The sequence below is a fragment of the Pteropus alecto genome, unplaced genomic scaffold (genome assembly GCF_000325575.1).
Source record: "Pteropus alecto unplaced genomic scaffold, ASM32557v1 scaffold249, whole genome shotgun sequence".
NCBI lineage: Eukaryota > Metazoa > Chordata > Mammalia > Chiroptera > Pteropodidae > Pteropus > Pteropus alecto.
In genome coordinates, this window is record NW_006443132.1 from 679,813 (window position 1) to 687,270 (window position 7,458).

Sequence of the window (7,458 nt, forward strand, 5' to 3'; positions counted from 1 at the left end):
TTTTTTTTTTTTTTTGGGTTGGCTGTCACATTTTGGTATCACAATTAAAAGTGAATTGGGAAAGCTTCCACTTTAATTTATGCTTAGTGTGAGGTGACACTGTTGGATTCAGGGAAATGAGATTGGCATGCCTTGTTGGGATAGGTTGGGCCTCATCTCTAGGCTACAGGGCAGGCAGGATTGTGGTGGGGTGGGGAATCATGGAATTTGTAGACACACAGGACACACTTTGAAGAAAAACCCTGAGGTAAGTCTGGAGCAGCAACTCAGGTAGGAGAGACTAGACATCAAGTATAGATTCTCCTTTTGAGAAATTCGGATGACACAGGAAGGAAACAAATAGTAAAGGAACAAATGAGGATTTTCTTGGGAAAGGGGAGAGAGGCTTGAGCAGGCAGGATCCAATAGTGAGGGAGACGTTGAAGACTGACTGACACAGCCCAGCCCCTGACAGGGTGGAGGGGAAGGCCTGGGAGAAAGGACTATCCAGAAAGTACTTGGAGAGGGGACTGGAAAGATGTGAGGCAGTGGGGAGGCCTCAATGATTTCGGAGGCTCCTTCCTTATGGGAAGTTGCTCAGTAATATTGTAGGAATCAAGATGAGTATTAGTTATTCCAAGGTTTTGGTTCTGAATTATAAGGGTACAAGACCAAGGGCAGTGAGTGTATAAGTCAGTACCTTTATTACTGTGTCCATAGTGCTTGGTGCATAGTAGGCACACAGAGTGGTAGACAAGAAGGGACCATGGGACCCAGGCAGGCTTAGGGAAGAAGGTGAGATTGTGACAGGGATGCAGTGCAGGGGTTTGTGGTCAGGAATCTCAAGTCCACGAATGGCAAAATGTTAAGTGAATATACCAAGTACCTGCTATATATTACAGTGTCTGGGAAGCGGTGTTGAGAGAATGAGAATGACAACTGGGGGTGGGGTGGGGTAGTCAGTGGGATGATTATATTTAAGGGCAGAGAGAACTCTAGTTGATGGTAACATCCAAGGAGAAGGTAGTTAAAGGAAAGAGAAAATGATGGTTCCTGGAGGTGTGGGGGTTAATGGCCTGGGAGTCCAGGATGTTGGCTGGGTTATCCATATGGACAGTGAAACTACCTGAGTTGGTGGCAGGATTTGGGGTAGGGAGGAGTGCTGAGCCAGGTGCCAAAGTCCCCTCATGTATGGTTGAAAGTATCACCTCAGCTACACTGCCCACTAAGGTACAGATCCCTCAGGCAATCAAAGATCTACCTTTGCCAAGTTTGGGGCAGTATTTCCCTAGACTTTTCTCTTCAGGAAGCCCTCACTAATCCCCATATTACCAGATCCCTAATCAGTGGGACAGTCTTAAGGACAATAAAACCCTAGTAATGGTTCCCTCTTCCCTACTGTAGACCCTATATGCAATAAAGGAGCAATGTTTATTGCTTAGGGAACAGAATTTTTAAAATGTTCCATCCAGAGCAAGGCAGGTCCTTACCTGTGGTCGTGAATTGAGACCAGCATTTGTTACTGAGGTGTTCTTCACTAGAAGTAGAGGTTCTTCTATTGTTTCCACAGGCCGTGGTCTCCTCCAGCTGGGTGGTACCTGGGAGAGGTAGACAAGGTCAGAGGCAGCTTAGGCCTAGGAGGGACTTTGTAGTGGGTGATAATCGTGTTCAGGGCTCCCCTCGGATTCCCAGGTGATGCCATCTGAAAATGGAATGGATGGGGATGATGGTGGTGGGGGTGGTGGCAAGGAACTTGGGAACCGTGATTCTAATAATTTTGTTTAAAGTGCTCGATAGAAATAAGGATGAGTCATAGTCATGAACTCTGCCATTTACCTTCCTTCCACAGACTACTGGGCTTGCAGGTATACCCACCTCTTTTTCCTTCTTACAAGACCTGGAATTTGACAGGACAAGAGGTTGACTTCCTCACTTCCCAGGTGTTGAGGGCTGAGGATATGGGGCAGGGAGGAAGAAATGTCTGTTTCCAGGCAAGTGGGTTGTGGCCAGAGCCAGAAAGCGTGCGGCAGGGGAAATGGGGACATTTTAGTTCATGTTTTTACCACCTTTATCAACTTGTAGGTTACTGCAATGAATGAACTCCCACAATTTTCAGTCTTTCCTTCAATAAATCATTACGTGAATTCCAAATGATTCTAGATGGTAATTATGTATCTTCCTTGGCTAGGATTGGGAAGCAGTTTCTCCGCCTATTTTACATTATCACTCTCTAAGAATCCTTTTTAGAGATTTTTTGTTCTAATTGCTTACCATGAAATTTCAATACCACAGATATACTGTATATTTAATAACTACATTTGTGCTTTGTACATAAGAACATTTAAAAATTCAATAAGAGCTAATGACAAAATGTTCAAGTTAAAAGTTAAAAATGTTTTAAAGCTGTTAATAGTTACCTTTATAACTTTGCTGAGCAACTTTAAATGTAATTTACTCACACTGTAATGTATCAGATTACATATAATTTTTATATGACTGATGTAATTTATATAACAACAATAGTGTATTCAAATTTTCAAAAAATATTCAAAACATTTTTCCAGCAAACTAAATTGAAAATTTAAATTATTTTAGTAAAAATTATTTTTAGTGAACTTAACCTTTCAGTGTTGCTTGATATGAGAAAACTAGCTGCTAGATATTCATGTATTGTCAACATTTTTTCTTTTCAGTATTTGACATAATTAATGATGGATTGAATAACTTCTGTAGAAATAAATAGAAACCATTTTTATTTACTTTGAAAAGCCCAAGTAATACAAAGGAACTGAGGATCAAACATAAAAGCAGTCAATAGCAACCAGTAGGCACACGCAGGCTACTTCTTGTGATATAACTGCAACAATGAGTGATGCGTTGAAAGTCTTTCAGTCACAGCCATCTATTCACCATGGTTTTGTAGCTCTGATCTTGCTTACATCTATATATTACATGACCTCAGTGTCATTACTGCTCATGTGATACCCAAGAAAACCCCTAAGACAAATTAGGTACTAAGTAATAAGATTTTGTTAGGTAGAGTTGAGAAAGCCGCAAACTATTGTCATAGTTCATCTCCCCTCACTTCTATGTTATAAATGCAAGCATAGTAACATTTCACCTGGACTGAATAAAACAAGGTACGATGAATGTCAGAGAGAAAGAGAGGACAAGGGCTAGGGAGAGGAGAAGAGAAAGAAAGGAAGGGGAAGGGGAAGGAGGAAAAAGGAAAGAAAGAAAGAAAGTATCTATCTACTAGAGTTCTGGTCAAAGAATTAGAGGGAGATTTTATTTAATCCTATTTCTAGAGCATTCTCATGTTCAAGAACTTATAGGAATTGGTCAAGATGGTGGAGTAGGTAAATGCTGTGATTACCCCCTCTTGCAACCATATCACAGTTACAACTAAACTACAAAATAGCCATCATATGAGTCACCTGAAGTCTAGCTGAACAGAAGTCCTACAACTGGGGACACAGGGAAAAGGCCACCTTGAGACAGTGGATGAAAAATTTGAAGGTTATAATAAGTAGTAGAGACCAACCATTTGTGAGAATAAAATAGATTTTAAAAAATTTTTGCCCAAACTTGTACTTTCAAAAATGTCTTGGTCCAATATAATACTACTAATCCATGTGTATAATCACCATTTACCCGGTCTCCAAAAGATCACCCTAAACCTTAGCACCTACTATATCCAGCTCCAAGCCCAGGAATTTTGGGGTGATATCTTTTCCTCTTCTAGTTACCTTGCAATTCATTTTAGATATACTATAAGCTATGAAATAAATTGTACATTCATTGAACTGCCACTCACACACTATATTCTCCAGTGGTGTGAAGATGAAAAAAGAGAATGAGAACAAATTACACACACACAGAACAAGAAAGGAAATAAGGAGAATGAGTATAGTCCTCATTACTGAAACTAGTCCAGAGGCCATAGCTGGTGTTTCTGATTTCCCTATCTCCTGGATCCATGTGTGCCCCTTGCCTTTAACAAGCACCTTAGCTGTTAATGGTTCTTTGCTTGGAATCATGAGGCCCTTAGTGGGCCCTGTGTATGTACGGCTACTGTATTCTTTGGCCAACCTTGACATGATGTGGATGAAAGCACCCAGGGGATTGTCTTGGTCTCATATATAGAAGGTAGATTAAGCCCTGCCCCAATGGGTCCAGCAATACTGAGCATGCCTTAAAGGAGCAAGTCGTGCATTATGCTCCTACAGAACCCTAGAAGTTGTTTCCACAGCAATTGCATGGAATCTGAACTCTTGGAGGTCCCACCTTTACTGGGTTGCTGTAATCTGCCTTGAACTTTTGCCACTGGACACGGCAGTGCTAAGGTCATGCAGCGAATCTCCTGGTTCCTAGACCTATGTATTCAGTTTATGGGAGAAAAACATCATATATTTGTTGTTGATTCAAAGAATACATTGAATTCTGTAAGAGAGCCCTCAGACTTCACAAAGTATTGTTTCCTGTTGCCATAACAAAATCTTCCATAGGCCATTCCACTCTTCTGTAAGAGCAGATGTTTATGGATGATGGTGTACATGTTAAGAACAGGGAAGCCCATAGTCATTAGACCATTTTCTTACTTCCTTCACTGTGAAATATGTTCTTTGATCAGAAAAAACTCTTGTAAGGGATATTTCAATGGTATATAAAATACATAAAGTAATTAGAAAATTCAACGATAATGGTGCTGATAAAAGCACTGCAGGCAGGGAAGGCAAATCCATTCCAGAATATGTGATTATTTCAGTAAGGATAAGTTGATGCCCACTCCATGATGGAAAGGGTCCAATGTATATCAACCAGATGCATGGCTCTGAGTTTTGCCTCCTACGAAAATTTCCCTTTCTTACTTCCCATCAGAGTCACACCTGAGTGGGGCTGTCAACTTCTGGGTAGTTCCTTCTTATCATGCAGTGTCATCTGCAAACCATGCTCCTGGTGTTATTTTCTTCTTCAATAAGCTGGTTATTGGGAACTTGACACAGGGACCTAGGTACGAGCTGAGGGAGGACGAGCAATGTGGCAGGAGTAGGTGCTATGGGAGTGTGAGTGTGAGCCTCCTGTAACTCACTTGTGTTTTTAGGACCTCCTCCAGATCAAATTTGTTTATACCACCACTCTTAGGTGATGGAATGTTGTTACTGCCTACCCAAATCTAGGGCTTGGTGGATCAGATGGCACCAAGGCCAAGATGGGCAGCTCAGGTTGCATAGTCTCTTGGGGTCACCAGGGCCAGTAATTTAACTTTGTTAAATTAACTATCAGGTGCCAGGAGCTATTTCTCAAAAAGAGAGTAGTTATTTGACAAAGGGCATATCTTTTGCTCTAGAGGCTTGTATTTTGATTCTCCAGTTGAGGCTTGCCAGAGGCTCCATACAGCATCCCGATCTGTCATAGATGCTCATTCAACAATTAAGACATGTACTTGTTAAGTCAACAACCATGTATTAGTGACTGCAGTGTTCATGGCCCTGAGTATGAGGTATCTTGTTCTCAAGACACAGCTAGTCCAGTGAGGGTAATAATGACAGCACTGGGAGGGACCACAAAGGGCTGTGGGAGCCCAGATGAGCAAGTGATTCGCTCTTCTTCTACATTTAGGCATATTATTAGTTACAGGTGGTGTGTGGGGAACATCTACACAAATGCATACATATAGGCATATTTATATGCACAAATACGGGCATTGTGTACACACATTCTAATTATAGATTATGAGTCAGCAGTCAGTGTGCTCTGGTGGAAAGAGCCCTTGACTGGGAGGTAGGTGATGGGGGTCAACTGCTTCAGCTCCCTTACACACAGTCCTTGTGTGTCCTGGGACACATCCCTGCCCCTCTCTGGCCTTGTATTGCCTGCCTGTAAGATGAAAACAGCATTAGCTCACTCACCCTTGTCTTTGTGAGTGGCAGGTTAGATAGTGGATGGGGAGCACCCAGAGCACTCCCTGGCACACAGTAGGTGAGAGCTACCGTAATTGATGTGGGTGATAGTCAGTAGGAAAGTGTTTAGTAAACCCTGCACAGTGCACTGTGCCCATGAGTGTGAAAGGTGGTGCCAGACAGGTGTGTACATGCACATGTTTGTGTGGAGGGAGGCACACCATGTGGAGATGGCCCATGTTCAAACTGGGCACTAAACTGTATGGGCAGTGCTGTGGCAGACCCCAGCCAAGAGAACCCTGGCTGCAGGTGGTGCTATGGGACAGGGGTGATGCCTCAGGTGGCCTCTGACTCTGCTCTGAGGAGCAAGAGAGGTAGGAGTCAGGTCAGAGTCTTCTCATGGGGACCTAGAGGTTAGGCTGTTTGTTTGAAGGCAACAGAAAGGGAGCCACAAAGACGAGGACAGGACATCTGGTGAGGTGCCTTGCCTGGGATATTGCCACCTCTGCAGGTGGGGATTGGATGCTGAGGGGCAGGTAGGAAGGCCATATTTTAAGTCTTGGCTCTGTGAGACCTGGGGCCACTCTCTGCTCCTGTCTTGGCCTCAGCTTCCTCATCCATAAACTGGTGACAGTAATGCCCACCTCACAGAGCTGCTGCAAAGATTAAATGAGGCCACACATGTGGAAGCAGATGGTGCCATGCCTGTGCACTAGTGTCCAATATACGAGGGTGTTCCCTCCATCCTGCATCCCACTTCTCACTTGTCCTACCCCCAAGTGATTTCCCCAGCAAGAACCTGTGCTAACAACCCCAGGCCCAGAGTCAAACACTGGGAAAGTGTGTCCCTTTATTGAGCAAGCACCCATAATATACAGGTCACTGTGCTCACCTGGAGAGAAAGGACACATACCATAGAGTCAGAGATGGGCCGGTACTAGGAGAGATGGAGCCCAGGGCATGGTGACCTGCCTGTGGGCAGGAAGGGACATTGGAGGGCTTCCTAGGCTAGATCATGAAGCAGGAGCACAGAGCCCTACCTGCCTGCTTGCCCCAAGCTCAGAGGCTAGAGTCACCTTCAATATGGTCTCTGAGGTTGAGTTCACTGTCACTATGCCCACATCGATAGATGAAGTGAAGTGTGACATGGGTATTCATGAGATAGTAAACTGTGTCACTCTAGATGTGGTCCTGCACTCAGTTCACCAGGTAGCACATGCCCATGTCAAAGATCTTGATGTAGGACAGGTGGCTGGTTTGGCCCAAGCAGGAGCAAAGTGGAGTCTCTGTTCGTTACTCTCCATTTGTTCCTCTAGGCCCACTCTCCACCCATGTCCATCCCAGTCTGTGCCTCAGGAGACTGAATTTTGTGGATGGCATCCTCTAGACTCCCTTGTTCTGCCAACAAGAGCTATTGGCACAGGATGGAGGGTGGTCAGAACAAAAGTTTGGGGTATTTATTCCCATGCCTCCCTAACTACTGGGTTGTGCTCTGGCCGTGTCTAAGTTCCCCTAACCATGACCATAAGCTCCTGTGGGCAGCCCGTCTTCCATGGTTATAAATCTCGTCACTTTC